Source organism: Podarcis pityusensis (assembly GCF_964106645.2).
Source record: "Podarcis pityusensis genome assembly, chromosome: 12".
Taxonomy (NCBI): Eukaryota; Metazoa; Chordata; class Lepidosauria; order Squamata; family Lacertidae; genus Podarcis; species Podarcis pityusensis.
Window position 1 is genome coordinate 21,548,493 of NC_138037.1, and position 24,050 is coordinate 21,572,542.

At 44.4% G+C, this 24,050-nt stretch overlaps 1 long non-coding RNA gene across 1 annotated transcript in view; it reads left to right on the plus strand.

The window, feature by feature from the left end:
• LOC308459312 overlaps positions 1–24,050 on the plus strand; it is a 171,451-nt gene that overhangs the window by 113,159 nt on the left and 34,242 nt on the right. The gene's annotated exons all lie outside the window — the stretch shown is intronic.

Here is a 24,050-nt window from a genome sequence, read left to right on the forward strand (position 1 = left end):
CTTGGCAGGGATACTGGAGTGGCTTGCCGGTTCCTGCTCCAGGTGGATCACGTTTGGTCAAAACTCTCCACTATGACCTGTCCATCTTGGGTGGCCCTGCACGGCATAGCTCATAGCTTCTCTGAGTTATTCAAGCCCCTTTGCCACGACAAGGCAGTGATCCATGAAGGGGGATCACTTTTTCCCCAGTAGTGATGTATGGAAGGGAGAGCTGGACCATAAAGAAGGCTGATCACCGAAGAATTGATGCTTTTGAATTATGGTGCTGGAGGAGACTCTTGAGAGTCCCATGGACTGCAAGAAGATCAAACATATCCATTCTTAAGGAAATCAGCCCTGAGTGCTCACTGGAAGGACAGATCGTGAAGCTGAGGCTCCAATACTTTGGCCACCTCATGAGAAGAGAAGACTCCCTGGAAAAGACCCTGATGTTGGGAAAGATGGAGGTCACAAGAAGAAGGGGACGATAGAGGATGAGATGGTTAGACAGTGTTCTCGAAGCTACAAACATGAGTCTGACCAAACTGCGGGAGGCAGTGGAAGACAGAAGCGCCTGGCGTGCTCTGGTCCATGGGGTTACGAAGAGTCGGACACGACTAAACGACTAAACAACAACAACAACAATAATGTTTACATCTTTAACTGCTTTTAATTACAGTTGTTTTTAGAACATCTTAACTGCTTTAGAAAGTTATTGCTTTTTAAAATTTGTGTATCTGTTTACCACACTGGGATCCTAGGGGAGGAAAGTTAGTATATAAATTAAACAACAAAAATGATTTCCTACCCAACTTTTAAGGGTGCAGGACTCCTATTCACTTTTGCATCTGTTCTCCCTAAATGGAACAAGTTTAAATGGAGAGGAAAGAATCTTCTGTACTCTAGAACCAAAATAACAGTTTAGAAAATTGGAATCCTCAAGATTTTCCTAATGCAGTACCTTAGTAGCAATTGGCTTGATGCAAAATCTTGTTCTGTTTGTGTCAATGCACCTTGGGAAACTGGAAGTAAACTAATGCATGACTGTTTCTTAAAACATTTATTAGTGTAATGGCAAAGTGGGTGCTGTATCATGGTGCCCTTTTGGTTTCAGAGGGTAACCTTTTAAAAGAAAAGAAAGAAAGTAGCTTCCCAATACATTAGTGTTAGTAATTTCTCTGACATTTTGCTGTTGAAAGGTGATGTGTGCTTGTTTGTTTGCCAGACTTGCAACAGGGATATACATGGAGCTTAACAGAGCATCAAGAAAACCCAAACCTTTTTCTCTCCCAAAACTGAACACATGGAAGGCAATAGATGGAGAGTATGAAGATAGAGATGAAGATAAGTGGGCCATCAGATATTGTTGGACTCCAACTCCCATCAGCCCCAGGCAGCATGACCAGTGATCCAGAATGATGGGGATTGTAGTCCAAAAAATGTCTGGAGGGCCACAGGTTCCCTATCCCTGGGCATAAGCCATTTCATATTTCAAACAAAATCCCACTTACTTAAAATCATGTCAAGGAGGAATAACTCTTCGGTTGCAGACATGACTAATGAGCTTTAATTACAGTACTAATAGTTCTGCTTAATTAGTTGAAGTGAGGCATATGTACACTTGTATCATCTTGTGCATTGTTTGTGGATCAGAAGCCACAGTGTTTTTGCATTTCTTGGGCCTAGCCTCGATCCATGCAAACACAGGACAAAACTTCTATTCAAGGCAAAAAGGTCCTACCTTATAAATGCACATTTATTTCATGGGGAAAACATAATATGGAAGGCCCTGCCAGAAGCAGGATCACAGGGTGGGGCAGAGCCACTAGACTAGCTTGCCAGCTGGTGGGTCACAATTGCTTAGATAGAGAGGGAGGGGGGCAAGGCAACAGGGAGGTTTTTGTGGTGCCAATGCAGGCAGCTGAAGTGCCGGATTGGTTCAGTTCATGCATTGGCACTGTAACATGTAGCTGTTTCTCTAAGCGACCTTAGGAACACCAGATCTGTGCTCTTGTAGGGATTGAAGTCATATCCCATATCATGATACACCATCATAATAAGAGCATTCATATTTCTATATTCTTTGTATTTATTCCTTCCATTTCTGCCCCGCCTTTCAGTATACCTCTAACCATTTGAATATTTTATTCAAACAGTTAAGGGGAACAAAACATATAAATGGCTAAAAACCAATTAAGGAAGAAGTATACTGAAAGCACCACTGAAATGATTTAGGTTTCAACTGGGCCTATATTTACAGTCGTACCTTGGATCTCAAATGACTTGCAAGACAAACTTTTTGGGTCCTGAACGTCGCAAACCCAGAAGTGATTGTTCTGGTTTGCGAACGTTCTTTGGAACCCAAACGTCTGTGGCTTCCGATTGGCTGCAGAAGCTTCCTGCAGCCAATGGGAAGCCGTGCCTTGGTTTCCAAACTGTTTTGGAAGTTGAACGGACTTCCGGAACGGATTCCGTTTGACTTCCAATGTAGCACTGTCATTCTCCTCAGAATTTGTCAGACTACAACTCCCATCATCCTCAGGCAATGTGCCCAATGCTCAAGGATGATAGGAGTTGTTAAAGGTTCTGGAAGGCTTAAGGTTCCCCATCCCTGAATTCAGTAATTTTGGACTCTGGACTTAATGGTGGGGCCCTTTAGATAGCAATGAGTATCATATCACTTACTTCAAAGTATTAAGCCAGCTTTGTTGCAACAAACAGCCCTCTTGTCAGGGCCCCTAGACATCTGTCCCTAGAGTCCTATCCTTCCCCCTAAAGTCCCTTTCTCTCCCCCCGCTCTGCCTTGCTCACCCACTGAATGGGCATCTGGCAGTAGTACAAGAGGCAAAGGCCCCAGGAGTGGGATTTTAGAACTTATTCTAAAGACAGGCAGCTAAGCAATTGCCTACCACTATCTTCTATCTAGGGACGTGGGTGGTGCTGTGGGTTAAACCATAGAGCCTAGGACTTGCTGATCGGAAGGTTGGCGGTTCGAATCCCCGTGACGGGGTGAGCTCCCGTTGTTCAGTCCCTGCTCCTGCCAACCTAGCAGTTCAAAAGCATGTCAAAGTGCAAGTAGATAAACAGGTACCACTCCGGCAGGAAGGTAAACGGCGTTTCCGTGCGTTGCTCTGGTTCTCCTGAAGCGGCTTAGTCATGCTGGCCACATGACCCGGAAGCTGTACGCCGTCTCCCTCGGCCAATAAAGTGAGAAGAGTGCCGCAACCCCAGAGTCGGCCACGACTGGACCTAATGGTCAGGGGTCCTTTACCTATCTTCTATCTGGTCAAGAGGATTAGGGCAGAAATGTGTTTTGCACCTGCTATGCAGGAGAGAGCCATTTGCCAGTTAATTTGCGAGGTATTAAGAGGGACATGATAACATGTCTTGGATTCCTTTCTTTTAATTTATTGAACAATGGCTGCCGAGGGAGTCTAAAAATAACTTCATCAGCATGCAGGCTGATATTTTAGAAATCCACAGAGCTTCCACTGCCTAGATAAACTGCCATGAAGAATTGCTCCTGAGCACCAAAGTAAAGGCAACACAAACTTTCCAGCAGGCATAGTGGGGGGGAAAGATTCCCAGGAGTGGGATTTCAGAGATTTTTGACATTGCTGTTCATATATGCCGTTCACTCTGAACTGCCACATTTTGAGTCATTTTCACACGTTCCACAAATTCCAGCCCTCTTGGTCCATTGCTATAAAAAAGGGCAACTTCGCTTTCACAATAGTCACCCTAAAACGACACAAAGCTACAGCAGAAGGAGAGATGGGGAGCGGGACCATTCCATCTGCTCTGCCGAGATTCAATGACCAGCCTGTTGGCCTCCTCCTTCAATGGTTACCTGGCAGCAACCTGAGCCATTGCACTAGCTTACAATAGAGGGAGAGATGGGAAGCTGCTCCATTGGCTCTCCTGAGAAAGACGAGATTCCATTGGTTCCTGGGGCTTGTCCAAACTTCCACTTGTCCCATGCCTAGAAAATACAGGTCCAAGCAGTTTTCTACTGTCTAGGCACAGGTTGAAGGATCTTCCTTTTGCCATTCCACGTTCCCCTGGAAAACCCACTCTTTAGCACAAAATTGGAACAAATGGCAATCCGTGAAAAACCTGATTGACATTGGTTCTTATTCAGCGCTAAGCCACAGGTTTCCTCATGGAAAAGCGATGGGGAAACCAGAAGTATGGATGAGCCCTTATCTCTCTGAACTGTTTCTGGTCCAGCTGGTCAATATTAGAATTACTATTCAACTTCAAGGACGGGCTGCCTGAGGGTTTGGGGGGGGGGTTAGTGCAAGTGCAAGTCGGCCCATGAGACCGTTTCCCCACTCGGGACATAAGCTAATGGATGGAAGGGTGAGGTTAAATCCTTCATTGGCTGTGACCACCTGTTCCCAACAAGGAACAGGGGAGTGCAGCCAAATTGAGCAGGATTCCATACAAACCCCTTCCTGATACAGGAAGGAGTTTGCATTGAAATCCCTTGCTAAAATGGAGGTGAAACGCTTTATTTTAGTGGGGGATTCCATTGCAAAGCCCTTCATACAGAGTGGGCGGCAGAAATCACTTCATTTTTGCCAGGTGCTTTGAAGGCCTGCCTTTGGGACTTCAAAGCTCTTTGTGCCTGGCTCCATTGGGATGTCAAGTGATTGGTGAGCAACACCACCCACCTGCTGAATTTGGTCCCCTGAGAAGGACCTGCCCTACAGAGCCAAAAAAAGGTTCCCTCCTCACCCCTGACTTATGGGAAGACGTTGACCTGAATGACTTCAAAGAGCTTTTTGTAACTTGATGTTGAACTTCCTGTGCCTATTGTAGCATCATTAATAATAAGTGTAGGAACAGGTAACACACTGGCAAGTCTTTGTATGCCATGGCTAACACTTGGGAACTTCTCAGTTTCACAGTAATAAATAAGTCAAACATTCCTTATTCATGAAGATGGAAAGGTCACATTTCTATTCCCGCTGTGTAGCTAAAACAAATGCAGCTCACCGGACTTCCAAATCCAGGCAAACTTCTGACTTGCTCAGTGCACCATCTAGTGAGAATCCCATCTCTGGTCTTCTTACATTCCCTGGGTTAGTGATGACAGAGATCAAGACCCAGTAGCAGTTTGAAGGAGAGAGAGATAGGGTGGGCACATACAGATTGGGGGGGGAAAAAAGAGAGAGAGGATAAAGGAAAGCCCAGGTTTTCAAAGAAAATTTTAAACATGCTTATTTGTTCATATATATAGATGCAAATTTAGAAACTCTGGGGTTGCGGCGCTCATCTCGCTTTATTGGCCAAGGGAGCCGGCTTACAGCTTCCGGGTCATGTGGCCAGCATGACTAAGCCGCTTCTGGCGAACCAGAGCAGCACACGGAAATGCCATTTACCTTCCCACTGGAGTGGTACCTATTTATCTACTTGCACTTTGACGTGCTTTCGAACTGCTAGGTTGGCAGGAGCTGGGACCGAGCAACAGGAGCTCACCCCGTCGCGGGGATTCGAACCGCCGACCTTCTGATCGGCAAGTCCTAGGCTCTGTGGTTTAACCCACAGTGCCACCCGCGTCCCAAATTTAGAAATGTACTAAAATGTAAATAGAAATACAAAACATCTCACCGTAGTAGGGAAGGTCACTGTGTGCCTGGCTCTTCTCTGCCAGTGGTTCATGGGCCTGAACTTAGACAGTATAGCCCTCCAAACAGAGGATGTTTGGAACTGAAAGCCAGTCCTGAACCTTCGCCATCTATGGTACAGCAAGAGGCTTCAGGGTGAAAGGAAGGTGTTGCTTTTCTCTTCCCCTTTCTTAAATCCCGCCCCGATATGGCTCTCTGAAAAGAGGCATTCTTCTTATGGGATAGGGGCATAAACTGTAGCACTTTGTTGAAGTCTCCCCCTCTGTGTTTCCTTTCTAATAACATTTGCGCTTCTATATTTGCATTGGAAATAGAGTCCATGAGCCTACATCAAACAAGATGCATATACTTCCATTCCCATAAAAAAAATGCAGAGGGTAGGTTTTAAGAACCGTGTTAAAATATTTACCCCTTTCTTGCATCTTATTTCTCATAATCGAAAGGACTAAAGCAAGAAATAAATAAGACAGGTATAATGTTTTCTGGTAGTAAAACAACCAGTTAAGGAAATTGTTCCCCTGAGTTCTTTCCCTTTTATCATCTTCACCAGGGAAAATCAATATGGTGCTAACGAGGTGGTGACGATCCAGTATACCTGAAGGAGCATCTCCACCCCCATTGCTCTGCCCGGACACTGAGGTCCAGCGCCAAGGGCCTTCTGGCGGTTCCCACACTGTGAGAAGCAAAGTTACAGGGAACCAGGCGGAGGGCCTTCTTGGTAGTGGCACCTGCCCTGTGGAATGCCCTCCCATCAGATGTCAAAGAAATAAACAACCATATGACATTTAGAAGACATCTGAGGGCAGCCCTGTTTAGGGAAGTTTTTAATATTTGATGAATTATTGTATTTTAATATTTAGCAGGAAGCCGCCCAGAGTGGCTGGGGAAACCCAGCCAGATAGGCGAGGTATTAATAATAATAATAATAATAATAAGCTCCCATCAGTCCATGCCAGCATGGCCAATGGTCAGGAATTATAGGAATTGTAGTAATAATAATAATAATAATAATAATAATAATAATAATAATAATTATTTGTACCCCACCCATCTGAATGGGTTGCCCCAGCCCAGGCTTCCTCAACCTCAGCCCTCCAGATGTTTTTGGCCTACAACTCCCATGATCCCTAGCTAGCAGGACCAGTGGTCAGGGACGATGGAAATTGTAGTCTCAAAACATCTGGAGGGCCAAGGTTGATGAAGCCTGCCCCAGCCACTCTGGGCAGCTTCCAACATATATAAAAACAACAACTAGATAGAGATAGATAGATAGATAGATAGATAGATAGATAGATAGAGTCGAAAAACAACTGGAAGGCAGCACATTGGCTACCACTGATACACATGACTTTGGGGTGAAGTCACACATGAAATATTGGCCCTTTTTGAGTGTGTGCAACTCTTCAGAATAATGCCCATCTGGAATGGTTAAAAATGCCCATTTCCAGACATACACACCAGCAAAAAACAGCTGCACCTGGAAACTGAGCAAGACTGGACAAGATGATTCTATGCTTGCGCATTTAAGAGCACTTGGATTGTGCCTGCCTGTACATAGGCAGTAGCACATGGGAAGAAATCAAACTGAATTTAGCACAAGCCATCCCATTCTTAGCCAAAGCTCACTGAATCTAATGTTCATTTGTACTGATTGGTTCTTGCCCCTCAGGCCCAATAGAATCACTGCGCTTTGTCACATGAGGGTGAATGACATCGCTGATGAATGGTCTATGGCATACCAGCCATTTAAAGAGCTATTGTTGCATTAATACCCGAGGGATTTCTGCATGTATGGCAGATCATGATTGTTAAGAGGTGGACGCGGGGGGGGGGGGAGTTTCCATAAATCTCGGAGACATTCAAGGGTTTAATAATTCAAAGCAATTTAGTGATTTGCAAATGTAAAGATTCGGGACATTTATAACAAGAATACAGAGCAAATCTTTTTGTTTTGTTTTGTTTTGTTTACCCTGAACAGGAAAGATTAAAAAAAAAATGAGTTTTTGTTGTTGTGAGATGTAAAACGCCTTTGTGAATATTCAGTGTGGGGAAACAGGTAAACAAATCCTCGCATTTCAGGAAGCTTATGCAGTACGTGCTACTAATTGGAACTATAATTGTCACTTTCTCTTTTGGAAAAATGCAGACTGTTGTGTGCTTTCAACATGCAGAATCGCAAGCAAAGTCTATGCCATTCTTGTTATTGGTATTCCAGCACTTGTGCTCTTGGTATGTCTGTTTAATTTCTTGCTCCACTGATTTACAAATGGTAGAAGTAGCAGGGGATCATCACAGTGCTAGGCTGAGAGAAAGACCCTAATCTCTTAACAGCTAGCAGGCAGAAGGCCAGAGAGCACTGTTATCTGAAACAGCAGAGTGACAATTGAAAACACAGATGATGGGCGATAATGGGAAATCTGGAAAGCTAGAGGAAAACGGCAGGTTATTGGTGCTTAAATGATTCACATCATTCTTTATATTTGGATTAGGGCAGTTGGGGGAAATTATCACACAGGAAGCCTGAAATCTTGATCAGCGAAGGTTCCTAGCCCAACCAAACCCACAGAACAGGAGACACAATGAATCTTGAAAGGAAAAAGGTTCAGATATTAAACAGCTGAGAATAATGCATACACAAATCAGGCTATGCACAGCTCCAGGTCCCAGTTGGAGGGATCCAACAGAAAAAGGGAGTAAGCTCCATTGAATTCAACAGGACTTACTTCCGAGTAGGCATGGTTAGGATTGTGTCTTTAAAGACACCTCCTTTGGGTGACAAGGATTCCTTTCTGGTCTATGACTTGCAGCAAGCCTTTATTGGCAGCCATCATCCATAACCAACATTGTTAAATGAATAAATAAGAAGGCTAACAGTAAGTAACTGAAACCTTTTCCCCAAAGAAATAGGTCAGGGAGGATGCCAAAATATTTTTCGATAAGAGTGCAATATCTCTGTTTTGTTAGTCACTGTAATATACAGTCATACCTAAGGTTGAAGTTGCTTCAGGTTGAGCACTTTTGGGTTGCACTCCGCGGCAACCCAGAAGTAACGGAACACGTTACTTCTGGGTTTCACCACTCGCGCATGTGCAGACGGTCAAAATGACACCATGCGCATGTGCAGAAGTGGTGAATCGCGACCCACGCACGCACAGACGTGAGTTGTGTTTGCTTCTGGATGCGAACGGGGTTCCGGAACAGACCCCATTCGTATCCAGAGGTACCACTGTACTATCTCTCTGTTGCTGCTGGAAGAAGTAGATGGTGGCATCTTGCTGTCACGAGGCAAAGATTGTGAAAAAGTAGCACCTGCCACCTGAAAAGAATGCAGAGAAGTAGAGCAGAGCAGAACAACACAGCATGCCAGCCATTTGCACTTGAACAGTTCTTTAAAAACACCCACATATTAAGTAGGGTTGCCGAGTTAGGAACCTCCCAGACTCTGAAGTGTTGAGCCCAAAGCTGATACCTAGAGGCAGTCCCTGGTGATGTCACAGGGCAGGCCCTGGAGATGGAAGTTCATTGAGAGGAGGGTAGCCCCGCCCCTACGCCCTGAGTTTCTATGCTATAATTTGCAGCTGGCTCCTGCCAGACTGAAGCTTGCAAGCTCCCTGCAAAGTCTCCAAGTGTGCAGCAATCAAACGTAAAGAAATCTAGTGAAGAAAATGACCGTGCCAGAGCTGATGCGATTCATGTGAATTATCAATTTTGGTGTCTAACCTCAACCACCAGTTGCCCCAGGAGTTCAGAACCGAAGGGAAGCACACTTTGGCCTGCACCACTGGCCAGGGTACCAAAAGACACTGGGAAGCTGCGCCTCCTGTCTCCCAGGAAGATCATCAGCGCTCTGCTGAAACTGCCAGTTACTTGGGACCGCAGAGCTGAAGATCCACACTCTGGCTTTTGCCACCAGCCAGGTGACCTCGTGTCACTGGGAGGCTGCTTCCTCCTGCCTTCCAAGGAGAATGTCACAAGCAGGTGACCTGGGCCCATCCATTGACTAGTGAAACAACAGCTGCTCCTGTGCTTGCTTTCCTCTTCCCTCCTGGTTCATTTTTCTTTTGTACTGTGTCATATAAGTACAGTGCTTAGCAAATCCTTAGGTGCTTTTGAAAGTTTTAAATAAAATTAAAAATCCCAAATACAATAATCATCATCACCACCATCTCAATGTAAGATGAGGTCAGTTTTACTGTCCATAATAATTTTGGCCCAGTAGGGGGCAATCCTGCCAAAGGGCTTAGTTGTAAATGCACCATTCACTGAGATCTCTCCCCCTGCAAAGTCCTCTGAAAAATGCATTTCTCAAACCAACAGAACAGCTTGTGGGTTTTTTCCTCACTTTATAAGAGCAGGCCTTCATTCAGGAGGCTGAAGAACTGGACTAAACCAGGAAAGGTCCCTCTTTTCAGGACTCTGGAGTTCAGACAGGTCTCTAGCTACTGCAGAGAGATTGTGGCCATACTCCTGCCATCTCTAACCATCATTAAGGCTGGCTTTGAGCTCACAACTCACTGACTCTGCTAAGTATGAGAAGCAGTGACAACAGCTTGTGGGAAGAGTTGTTGTTTAGTCGTTTAGTCGTGTCCGACTCTTCGTGACCCCATGGACCAGAGCACGCCAGGCACTCCTGTCTTCCACCGCCTCTCACAGTTTGGTCAGACTCATGTTTGTAGCTTCGAGAACACTGTCCAACCATCTTGTCTTCTGTCGTCCCCTTCTCCTTGTGCCCTCAATCTTTCCCAACATCAGGGTCTTTTCCAGGGAGTCTTCTCTTCTCATGAGGTGGCCAAAATATTGGAGCCTCAGCTTCAAGATCTCTCCTTCCAGTGAGCACTCAGGGCTAATTTCCTTAAGAATGGATGCGTTTGATCTTCTTGCAGTCCATGGGACTCTCAAGAGTCTCCTCCAGCACCATAATTCAAAAGCATCAATTCTTCGGCGATCAGCCTTCTTTATGGTCCAGCTCTCACTTCCATACATCACTACTGGGAAAATCATGGCTTTAACTATACGGACCTTTGTTGGCAAGGTGATGTCTCTGAGAGAGTTGCAAGCTAAGAAGACGGAAGAAGAACTGCCTGGTAAGAGTATCTAAGTCTTTTGCTTACCTCAGCAAATCTCACCAAGCTTTTCCTGCCGCAAGCATTTTTTGCCACTCAGGGGAAGGGATGTAGCTCAGAGGGAGAGCCCCTGTTTTGGTCCCAGGTTAAGTCCCCAGCATCTCTGGATAAACTTGTGCCTCAAACCTTGGAGAGCTGCTGTCGGTCAGTGTAGATACTACTAAGTTAGATGGACCAGTGATCTGAATTGGTATAAAGTCCCTAAACTTTATATCTGGAAACAAAAACAATTGCTTACTCCAGTGGAAAGAAATGACCCACTTCTGAAGTCTCCACTGCACAAATTGTTCTGCACTTTCAGATGACCAGCCCTAATGATCTATTTTATCTTCTTAGGACTCCCTGTGGCAGCTAACAATAATAACCAGATACAGACCAGTTGGGGTAACTAAATTATACACAAACAGACATCATTTATTTTGTCTGCAATCACAGGCAGCCTATACCAAAAGACTTCAAAAAGAGCTAAAGTAAGTCCATAGCAGTGGCAGGCTTAAGACTTGTGACTGGCAGATCTACTGGTATCCCAAAGTCCCCCAGCTGAAGCCAGGTGCCAAAGAGGCATTGGGTTTATAGTAGTGCCAGATGCAAAACTGAGACTCAGGAGGCGGAGTTGATAACCTGTTGCATCCCATGAACCATGTACTGAGATAACCTACATATATGAGTGCAAATCTACGTCTGAACAACCAAAGACCAGAGATTCTAAAACAGCATAATTAGATCTGGCAGAGGTCCGAATTTGATCTAGGAGGCCATTTTCTCCACCTGTCACACACACACACACACACACACACACACACACACAAACACGCCCAATATGTGAAATCATGAGAAGGGCAGGTAAAAATATGACTGCAAAGGAACAAATGGGAGCTTGAAGTACATTCCTAGCTTTTCCTTGGCTGATTGGCACTGATAGCAAGCCCTTTGCAGGTGTGGTTTGGATTTAAACCACACCTGTGGTTTGGATTTAAACCACACCTGCAAATAGACATTTCTGCTCAGACTAGGTTTGCTGGTCTGTGGAGGTAAAAATGTTCAGAGGTCCAAACTGCTTGCAAATGCACAAAGCAAGGCTCTGTGTCAGAGCTGACGGCTAGCTCCTTTGAAGTCACATGGCAGCTTTGTGGCCCCACCCACCTGCCAAAGCAGCCCATGGGGGCTGAGGAAGGTCAGGATCCAGTCTTTCCACCTGTAAACCTCCCCTTCCCCTGTTCTAAAACAAACCTCAAAAACTAGTCAGCAGGGTTTCACAGAAACCTAGTCAAAAAGCAGCCATCCTTGTATTTTAAAGGTGAAGATCACCGAGGGTGCCAGATAATTGTTGAGAGCAAAGCTAGGCATGGCAGAGATATTTTCCCCCTCGCAATATTATTTGCTGTTATTAAACTACCGAGAGACAGGAAGCTTTGCTAACCTACTGCAAATCACTCATAGATCTATGAAAAGATGCCAAGCTATTGTTTCTATTGAAAATGTTTCAAATTGGAATTAAAAGAGCATGAACAGCAACAGCAAAAGAGTTTAGCCATACCTACCGCCTGTGGGAAAGCTTACACGTCTCCTCAACAGCAGATCAGAAATATTCGAAAGTGAATATTATTACGGCAGCCAAGCTACTTTAGCTAAGAATGGTTGCATTCTTTTGGCCAGCCAAACACAGGATTTAACACAGGTTTTTAAGATTTATGGTTTGATTCTTTGCATTTAATAGGGTTCTTTGATTTATTTCAAGGCGTTTGTATCCTACTTTGCTTTTCTAACTAGTAAGATTTAAGTTTTGGCCTTCTGGATTACTGTAATAACTTAAAATGTGATCATTATTTTGTATTGCAAAATGCTGCTAGACTGTATCTGACATGCTGCGATATAAAACCTCGTAACTAACTAACATCTTCCTGGATGTCATGACTTCCCCTTATCCCCTCCCAATATGAAACCAGTAGGGTAAAAACTATGAATTGGTCTTACTGGGCAAGCGGACAGAAGGCAGAGCAAACAAACTGTTTGATGTAGCAGATTGTTATTATTTGCCTCCATTCTTTTAAATTAGCATACTGACAATGTTGAATTAACCCAAATGACACTGCCCATGGTTCAAGTACCACTTTGAAGACTCTGCTGTATGTCCTCCCACCAAGAGAGGCTAAGAGGGTAAGGGGCATGGGACATGGCCTTTTCTGTGGCTGCACCATCTCGTTAGAGAAGTTAGAGTGGCTTCATCTTTGTTTGTTTTCAGACAGGCCTTTAAAATATTGTTTGTTCTGCATAACTTTTGAGGGAGTTTAAATGTAATTAATTCTGCTACACACACACAAACAAAAAAACAAACACACAAACACTCACATACACACACTCATCACGCTTGATCTTGCTCAGTTTGTTATGATCTTGTCTTCAAGTTAACAGTCTTTAAATTGCCTTGGGGGGCGTTTGAAGGCTGAAAGGTGACTCATAAAAACTGTATTTATAAATACATTGTTGCTGAACTACAATGGTCTCAGATTTCCCTCCTGTGAATAAAGTTCCTGATTTCTTCACAGAAGAATACAACAGTTATTACAGGCAGGCAGCTTCACACACTCTCCTGAACTAGGCTGGAATGTAGGGCAATTTTTTGCCTGCTTAAAAGCCCCATGAAATACAGTGGTACCCCGCAAGACGAACACCTCGCAAGACGGAAAACCCGCTAGACGAAAGGGTTTTCCGTTTTGGAGGCGCTTCGCAAAACGAATTTCCCTATGGGCTTGCTTCGCAAGACGACAGCCCATAGGGAAATCTCCGGGACAGCGGGGAAGCGCAGCGCGTCTTCCCCACTGTCCTCGGACCTCCTCCCCCCGCCCGGCATCGGAACGAAGCTCCGATGCCGGGCGGGGGGGGGACGCCTCCTCCCGCCGCCCAGCATCGGAACGAAGCTCCGATGCCGGGCGGGGGGGTGGAACGCCTCCTCCCCCCGCCCGGCATCGGAACGAAGCTCCGATGCCGGGCGGGGGGGTGGAACGCCTCCTCCCCCCGCCCGGCATCGGAACGAAGCTCCGATGCCGGGCGGGGGGGTGGAACGCCTCCTCCCCCCGCCCGGCATCGGAACGAAGCTCCGATGCCGGGCGGGGGGGGGAACGCCTCCTCCCGCCGCCCGGCATCGGAACGAAGCTCCGATGCCGGGCGGGGGGGCGGGGACACCTTCTCCCGCCGCCCAGCTTCGGATGGCTTTCCTGAAGACTTGGGGTGGGAGGAGGGTTTTCCTTCCCACCGCCAACATTCAGAATGCTGTTCTGAATGTTGGCGGTGCGGAGGAAAAACCCTCCTCCCACGCAAGCCCCGGGAACAGAGGGAAAGCGCTGCGCGCCTTCCCCTCTGTTCCCGTACCTGTCCTGAAGGCTTGCGGTGGGGAGAAAAGCCCTTCTCCGCACCGCCAGCCTGGCAAGCGGTTTCCCTAGGAACGCATTAATTGATTTTCAATGCATTCCTATGGGAAACCGTGCTTCGCAAGACGAAAAACTCGCAAGAAGAAAAAACTTGCGGAACCAATTAATTTCGTCTTGCGAGGCACCACTGTAATCTCAACCCCCACAAAACTCCCTCTCTTCTTCTGAGGGCTTTGACACAATGCATTTTGCTGAAATCTTTGAGCTCTTGCGTTCATTTTTTGTTTGCTTAAAAGCCAAACAAACCATCTCACCCCCCCCAACAAACTTCCCTGTCTTCTTCTGAGATCTTTGACACAGTGTTTTTCTGCAGCCATCTTTGACCTTCTGCATCCATTTCTGAATGCCTGTACCATTTGCCGCTAACAGCCTGACACATGTATAAGATTTTTCCCTAGTGCACAAATAAAGTGCAATTTAGAATGGGGGAAGAATATATATATATAATTTTCTTCCTGCACTGCAATAGGTTAGGCCATGGGTCATATAACCTCTTGACGCTACATGCAGAATCGTCCAGCCAAGAGTCATTCCCAGACTCACATTTGGACAATCCCACTCCTGACTCACAATCGGACTGGCCTTGAGGCTACTGTTAAACACCAGCAAACTAATAGCTGACATGGACAAGGACATTTTATACAAAATTGGTTTTTCATTTAAGCCACAGGCTTTGAAACAGTTCTTGCCAAATGAAAAGGGCGGTGGAGAGAGATTTTTCAGCCTGCCACACACTGCTTTTGCCTTTATTTCTGAAGTCAAAGCGGGCAGAAATAAAAGAAACAGCTTGTTCTTTCTTGGTCATGCTATGACCCCAGATGTCATTGACTAGGTGTGGCATGAAGGAGTCTAACTTTAATAGTTAGACTCAAAATGTCAAATGGTCCATATAGCACAGAAGAATGTTCTCTGTAAAGGAGGATGCCTGGTGACCTTCGTGTAGGTAGAGGGTCTTGGGGCTATAAGATCAGACTACTCATTCCAACTAATTTGCTAGCTGCACATACAAAGTTGGTAGTGATGGTCAGATGGAGAGGCATTGGTGACCTAAGCTGGCTTTTCTCTCTGCAAAAGTGGATGTTGCTCTGTCAGTGGTCTTGGTTGTTTGCCTTAACAGCAAAGCTGCCCTTGGGTGAGCTTTACCTTGCCACTCATTGGCTAATAAATGCACCATATAGTACAACTCAAGTCTGTGCAAATGTCCTCAAGGAGGTAAAACAATAACAACACTCACTACTATTCATTGGCTAGTTGCGAGTGCTGTTTCATTAAGGCAAGACTTTCTCTACCTGGTCTGCAGATGTTTTTGACTACAACTTTCATAATTCCATTTCTAGAAAATTATTATTTTAGGGAAGCTTTTAATGTTTAACAGACCACTGTATTTTAATATTTTGTTGGAAGCCATGCAGAGTGGCTGGGGAAACCCAGCCAGATGGGCAGGGTATGTATGTATGTATGTATGTATGTATGTATGTATAAATAAATAAATAAATAAAGTATTATTATGATTATTATTAACAGGGAAACTAATTAAGGAAGAGAGAATAATAATAACAGCAGCAGCAATCTGATAATACTAACAGTGGACTACTGTCAATTCACATTGCAGATACAGTGACCACCAGTGCACAAATATTAAATTAAACATGTAACTTAATATAAGCCCCCGCCCCAGATATACAAATTGGTATCCACACAAAATGGATGCTCATATGAAATATGTTTGAATGCAGCCAGGGCAGTGAGGTCCTCAGACCACTGTGTGACAGACAGTGAATATTTATCCTTCCAGGCTGAAGGTAGAAGTCCCTGAGCCACTATTTGTTGTTGTTTAGTCGTTTAGTCGTGTCCGACTCTTCGTGACCCCGTGGACCAGAGCCCGCCAGGCACTCCTGTCTTCCACTGCCTCCCGCAGTTTGGCCAAACTCATGCTGGTAGCTTCGAGAGCCACTATAATGGCTCTCAAAATCCACTTTGGTTGTCTATCCATTAATCACCCTGCTGCTTCCATAATCCATAATTCCATAACATGTGAAGGGCACCAGGTTGGGAAACACTGCTTTATGGCAACTCGCCTGCCCCTTCCACTTAACCCTGATAATTATAACCAGAAATCAACTTCACACTCATGGGAATAGAGCGACAAGGCAGAACCTCAAAGAATGAACAAATAACAAACAAACAAACAAAAAAGGCTGGGAAAATATGTTGATGTCAATGAAATAAACCCAGAAGATGCCCGACTTTGACAAGCTTTATCACACCAGACAGTGTGCATCATATAATATGAAAATAATGGGGAAATAAAACAGTCAAACACAAGTCTCTGTGAATCATTTATCAATGATAAGAGACCAAAAAGTGCAAGATAAATCTGAAAGACCACAATAATGATTTAGTACTTCTTTATCAATGTCACCCTGGGCGTATCATAAAAAATAAAATAAATGTCGCAAGTATAAAAATTGAGTTTGGGTGTAATGAAATGTGGACTGTGTGGACTGGGAGTAGCCCTGGTGCCAGAAATGAAGTGGGGGCTGTTTTAAGCAGCAGGGATATCCCTAGATAAGTGTATTGCAGATATTAATATCATGCAGCCTGAAGCAACTGGATGCATAAAAACGGACTCCTCTTGGAATAAAACATTGTCCAGACCCATAAATATTAATCAAAGCTTTACTAAGCAGAACTTTTTGAAAAACAGGTAGAAAACAATCAAAGATATATCCAAATAATTCCATAAGACAGATGCCTGTCCAAGGCATAACATACTGTAGCTTATAATTAGAGCTGACAAACAGAGTTCTCTCTCACACACACAAACAGGCTCCATTAGCCTGCATTTCAGCCCAAGGCTGTTGAGCTCCTTGGAGTGAGTCATATACACAACTTTCTCCAATCTAGCTCTCCTCTAGCGTTCCCTTGCACTTTCTAGTGCGCTTTAGTGCTCTCTAGCTCCCTCTGTTATATGCTGTGGCTTCAAGAGACCTAGAAACATTGGTGAAATGTTCAGTAGAAATGTGCATGATGTTTTCAGCTTTCAATATTACTATCTAAATACCACATAATGTACCATTTTGCTCTGTCTTTGAAGCAAGCCTACCTTGAATGAGATCCTATGAGCGTTTGCGGGATTACAGTGCGCTAGATCACCATCTCCTGAAATTTACATAAATATTTAGCTACACACACACACACACTGCAGGATGGGGTGCAAGGAAGGCTAGACAACAAAGAAATTATGAAACCAAATCTGTAGCAAACTAGGAGGGGCTCAAGAGCGCATGAAAGCTGAACAAACAGGCATGCTCTATCAAATTACATCTCTAGTGCTGAATCATTAGAATCCATTCCCCTTTCATGGTAATCAATGCCATCCAGACTGATGCCAAGGCATTGCTGCCCTCTAGCCTTTTATGAACATTACAAGCAACCCACGTTTGTTGAATGGCATTGAAAGTACCCCAATTAACGAAACCGGCCAGTTGGTTTTCCTCATTCTGCCCCCCCCCCCCCCGGGCATGGCTAATGCAACTGTAACTGCCAAACATTTCATGCCTATTGATTTTGTACAAAATTAGCACTGTAGGTTTTAATTGTGGTTTTGGACGTTTCATGGCTGTTGATTTTACCAGCAGTCAAGCCTATGCAATTTAATGTAACTCGTTACTAAGCATGGCAATAATCCTACGCGTTTTTCTTTAATGGAGTTGCGACAGCTTCCCCTTTCAAAGGCTGCTCCCAGACTGATTGACTGGCAGACAGCTTCCTACACGGAAGTCATTTTGCCAGATTTACTTCTCGGCCAACTGTATGCCACTGTGTCACACCAGCTAAGCATGACGTGGCCGGCTGTACCCTTGGAAGGGAAGTGAGGGTGAATGATCTAGAAGAACGTGGAAAGGCCTTCAACCAGATGATATCGTTCAGCATCTAAAGGAAAAGGGGGGGTTCCTTATATTTCAGTGATGCGGGATATTTTAAAAAAACATAATAGGCCCTCAATATGACAGGCTGTTCATTTTAACATGTCGCAGGCCAGAAGGCTCCCTGAGGTTCATCAGGTAATCTTTTCAAAACCCTGCTACTTTATAATAATTTATAATAAAAAATAATTCTGGGCGACTCCCAACAATTCTGTTAAAAACACAATAAAATATCAAAGATGTCTTCTAAAAGTCTGGTAGTTGTTGTTCTCTTTGACATCTGGTGGGAGGGCGTTCCACAGGGTGGGTGCCACTACCGAGAAGGCCCTCTGCCTGGTTCCCTGTAATCTCACTTCTCGCAGTGAGGGAACCGCCAGAAGCCCTTGGAGCTGGACCTCAGGCTGAACAATGGGGGTGGAGATGCTCCTTGAGGTATATTGGGCCGAGGCTGTTTAGGGCTTTAAAGGTCAGCACCAACACACTGAATTGTGCTTGGAAATGTACTGGGAGCCAATGTGGGACTTTTAGGACCGGTGTTATATGGCTTATTGGCAGAATCATTTTAATCTGTACTGCACTTACACTTTATTACAATTGGAATCATTGTTCTCTGTAGCTTTATTACAACGGACATCCCTCCTCTTCGATCCAAGCCTCTAAAATTAAATGGAATATTCAGCAGTAACACTACTGTCCTATGCCTGTTTACACATAAGGAAGCCCCAGTCCACTGCATTTTATGGGGTTTACCTCCTAGAAAGTGTGCTCAGGATTGCGTTCCAGTGGCGTAGCTTGGTTTGCTATGGCCCAAGGTGGGTGGGAGCAGGGTACCGAGGGTGAATGGAGCCCACCAGCCCAGCCCTCAACACCGACTCTGTTGGAGTGACCCACCGCCACCAGACCCAAGTGGGGCCACACTGTGCCACCTGCCCACTCACCTGTGCAGGAACCTGGCCAGCCAGCACAGTCCCTGGGTTATCCCAGCCTCCCAAAGTGGCTTGAGGCTGGCAGGGTGGCATGAGAAAGATGCAACAGCCATGCACCCTTTGATCCTAGCCTTGCAGACATATCCCAGCCTTGCAATCCCAGCCTTGCAAACTGGATTGGACTTCATTGTATGCTGCCCAGAGACTATGGCATGTACAGTGGTACCTCGGGTTAAGTACTTAATTCGTTCCGGAGGTCCGTTCTTAACCTGAAACTGTTCTTAACCTGAAGCACCACTAGCTAATGGGGCCTCCTGCTGCCGCCACCCCACTGCTGCGCTATTTCTGTTCTCATCCTGAAGCAAAGTTCTTAACCCGAGGTACTATTTCTGGGTTAGCGGAGTCTGTAACCTGAAGCGTATGTAACCCGAGGTACCACTGTAATGGTATATAATTTGTTGAAATGATTAAGGAAATAAAGATGTCCAAAATGGGACTATTCAGTCTGCGTCCCAAGTTCTTACAATTATGTCTGAATTATCTCTTATTATAGCTGTGTTCCATAAAGGGAAGGCATGTCTTTACTTAAGAAATGCTTTGTCTCTAATATTTAGAAACCTCCATGTTTGATTTTGCGCTGTTCCAAGCCTAGAACTTGGCTCATTTCTGCCAAGAAATTGCAGCCATGATTTAGGACACCAGTCTGTTGCCATGGCAATCATTGTGTCATTACGGTTTTAGTGGAACAGACCCTCTGCAGGTAATAAAAATGAAGAAAATAGGCTGGGAAATAGAAATGCCTTGCTTTCGAATGATAAGTGATCACGAAGGGAAAATGACAAGAAAAAGCCATGGGAAAATGCATAGGATCTGATGGGAAAACATTACAAAGGAATTTGTGCTTCATAAAACAGATTAGTGCTTTTAGCCACATTAGCAGCATTTGATTGCTGTTTTCCACACTCCAGGTTAGGCTATACTGTGAAATTCTAATACATACATGGGGGGGGGGAGGGAGAGAGAGAGAGAGAGAGAGAGAGAGAGAGAGAGAGAGAAGGGGGGGGGGATTCCTTACAGTGAATTATAATTTTGGCCAGATGTCAAGAGTCAACTAATTGTGAATCAGGAAGATGAGGATTCACAATATTATCCAGAATGGCCAATAAATGAGTATTGGGCTTGGGTGAGATCACTGAAACCTGGTGGGATAAGTCCCACGATTGGAATGTAATAATGGGGGGATACAATCTATTTCAGAGAAACAGACCAGACAAGAAAGGAGGAGGAGTGGCGTTATATGTCAGGGATGTGTATACCTGTGAAGAGATCCAAGATTTAGAACCTCAAAGCCAAAGTGAGAGCATTTGGGTCAAAATTAAGGGAGAGAAGAATAACAGTGACCTCATTGTGGGAGTTTACTGTAGATCCCCAAGCCAAACGGAGGACATAGATGATGCCTTCCTGGAACAGATGGCCAAGCATGCAAAAGGAAGGGAGATAGTAGTAATGGGGGACTTCAATTACCCGGATATTTGTTGGATGTCAAACTCAGCCAAGAGCATAAGGTCAAAGAGATTCCTCACTGGTCTTGCAGACAACTTCATTGTCCAGAAAGTGGGAGAAGCAACAAGAGGAACAGCCATTTTAGATCTGGTCCTAACCACTGTTGATGACCTGGTTAGTGGGGTAGAAGTGGAAGGATCATTAGGCGCGAGTGATCATGCTCTTCTGAAGTTTACTATACAGCGGAAAGGAGCAGCCAAGCATACTAGGACTCAATTTCTTGACTTTAAGAAAGCCGACTTCATAAAACTTACGGAAGTGCTGGGTGAGATCCCATGGACAGTAATACTAAAAGGAAAGGGAGTTAATGATGGCTGGGAGTTTGTTAAGAGGGAGATAGTAAAAGCACAACGTCAGGCAATACCAATGAGACAGAAACATGGAAGGTGCCTAAAGAAGCCAGGGTGGCTATCTAAAGAACTTTTAACTGAGTTAAGATTTAAAAAGAATGTGTACAAAAAATGGAAAAGGGGGGAAACCACCAAAGAGGAATTCAAACAAATAGCCAGCACGTGTAGACACAAAGTCAGAAAAGCTAAAGCACAGAATGAACTCAGGCTTGCTAGAGAGGTTAAAAGCAACAAAAAAGGCTTTTATGGGTATGTTCGTAGCAAAAGGAAGAACAAAGAAACAGTGGGGTCACTCAGAGGAGAAGATGGTGAAATGCAAACAGGGGACACAGAAAGGGCTGAACTCCTCAATGCCTTCTTTGCCTCAGTCTTCTCCGATAAAGAAAACAATGCCCGACCTGAAGAATTTGGAGCAAATGATTCAGCAAAGGAAACACAGCCCAGAATAACTAAGGAGATAGTACAAGAATACTTGGCTAGTTTAGATGTATTCAAGTCTCCAGGGCCAGATGAACTGCATCCAAGAGTATTAAAAGAACTGGCAGATGTGATCTCAGAACCACTGGCAGTCATCTTTGAGAATTCCTGGAGAACAGGCGAAGTCCCGGCAGACTGGAGGAGGGCAAGTGTTGTCCCTATTTTCAAAAAGGGGAAAAGAGAGGACCCAAATAATTACTGCCCAGTCAGTCTGACATCAATACCAGGGAAGATTCTGGAGCAGATCATTAAGCAAACAGTCTGTGAGCACCTAGAAAGGAATGCTGTGATCACCAATAGTCAGCATGGATTTCTGAAAAATAAGTCATGTCAGACTAACCTGATCTAGTTTTTTGACAGAATTACAAGCCTGGTAGATGAAGGGAACGCAGTGGATGTAGCCTACCTTGATTTCAGCAAGGCATTTGACAAGGTGCCCCATGATATTCTTGTAAAGAAGCTGGTAAAATGCGGTCTTGACTATGCTACCACTCAGTGGATTTGTAACTGGCTGACTGACCGAACCCAAAGGGTGCTCATCAATGGTTCCTCTTCATCCTGGAGAAGAGTGACTAGTGGGGTGCCACAGGGTTCTGTCTTGGGCCCGGTCTTATTCAACATCTTTATCAACGACTTGGATGATGGACTCAAGGGCATCCTGATCAAATTTGCAGATGACACCAAACTGGGAGGGGTGGCTAACACCCCAGAGGACAGGATCACACTTCAAAACGACCTTGACAGATTACAGAACTGGGCAAAAACAAACAAGATGAATTTTAACAGGGAGAAATGTAAAGTATTGCACTTGGGCAAAAAAAATGAGAGGCACAAATACAAGATGGGGGACACCTGGCTTGAGAGCAGTACATGTGAAAAGGATCTAGGAGTCTTGGTTGACCACAAACTTGACATGAGCCAACAGTGTGACGCGGCAGCTAAAAAAGCCAATGCAATTCTGGGCTGCATCAATAGGAGTATAGCATCTAGATCAAGGGAAGTAATAGTGCCATTGTATTCTGCTCTGGTCAGACCTCACCTGGAGTACTGTGTCCAGTTCTGGGCACCACAGTTCAAGAAGAACACTGACAAACTGGAACGTGTCCAGAGGAGGGCAACCAAAATGGTCAAAGGCCTGAAAACGATGCCTTATGAGGAACGGCTAAGGGAGCTGGGCATGTTTAGCCTGGAGAAGAGGAGGTTAAGGGGTGATATGATAGCCATGTTCAAATATATAAAAGGATGTCACATAGAGGAGGGAGAAAGGTTGTTTTCTGCTGCTCCAGAGAAGCGGACACGGAGCAATGGATCCAAACTACAAGAAAGAAGATTCCACCTAAACATTAGGAAGAACTTCCTGACAGTAAGAGCTATTCGACAGTGGAATTTGCTGCCAAGGAGTGTGGTGGAGTCTCCTTCTTTGGAGGTCTTTAAGCAGAGGCTTGACAACCATATGTCAGGAGTGCTCTGATGGTGTTTCCTGCTTGGCAGGGGGTTGGACTCGATGGCCCTTGTGGTCTCTTCCAACTCTATGATTCTATGATTCTATGAGATGGCAAAGTTAGCAAGCTTAATTAGAGGAAAAATCATTGTCAACATTTATTCAGGACTGGAAACTTCTTATGCACTTTTTGCGTGAAAGAGAAAACGAACTTGTAACATTGGGATTTGGTTGGATTTTAATGATTGAATAGCTGTAGAGCAGAGAATCAGAAGTCTTTTTATCATTCTTTATCTTTCTTTAATCTCTTATCTCCTTTTCTTTTGCTTTCTCTATCTTTCCGTCTCTCTTTTTCTGTTCTTTGTTCTTTTTTAGATCAAGTAGCTGTTTTATTTCAGTTTATTATAAAAAAGATACTTTGTAATGGGTATGGACTAGTGTATATTTTTGAATAGGTATCAATAAATGAATTTCTAAAGAAGAAAAAGAAGAATGGGCAATAAATAAGGATACAAAGGTGCCCTTGGCTTGCCCCCCTAAATCACTCTCCCCCATACCTAGTGCCCAGCTGATGTTGCTGTGGACTACAGCTCCCACCATCCTTTACAATTGACCAGGCAGGATGGGGGCTGATGGAATCAAAGTTCTGGAAAGCACGAGACTGGAGAAAGCTGCCCTAGATAGTATTATTATTTTTTAATGAAAGAATTCTCAGTGACAAAATTAAGGGAGTGGTGTATAATTGCAGCATACAGCAAATCTTAAGCAAATCAACCTGTGTGTGATGAGTAAAACAGGGTGTTTGTAGTAAAAAAAAATTGTTTGAAAGGAAGTGCAGACCTTTTATACAATTTGAGAATGCAAGATGCAAGACTTTCCCGATCTCATAAGTTTCTGGTTGCTTTTTTGATTTTCTTGAGGCTTTTCAATATGTGTTAAATGTATTTTTCTTTACACACGCAACCTACCAGAGAAATGTTACTAATTGTATTGAACCCCTTTTGCCTTCCTGAGTTAACTTCTCATATATCTCACCAAGCGAGGAAAGCCTAAATTCACTTTTCATTTTACTTTAGGTGATTCTCTATGATTCTGTGTTTCTGTAGTAATCCTACAGATGGCTGTCATGCTATACAGCTGGAGACAAGGAAGGATCAAGGTAACTCGACCTGTTATCTCCTCTTCCTCCTTTACTGCCTTT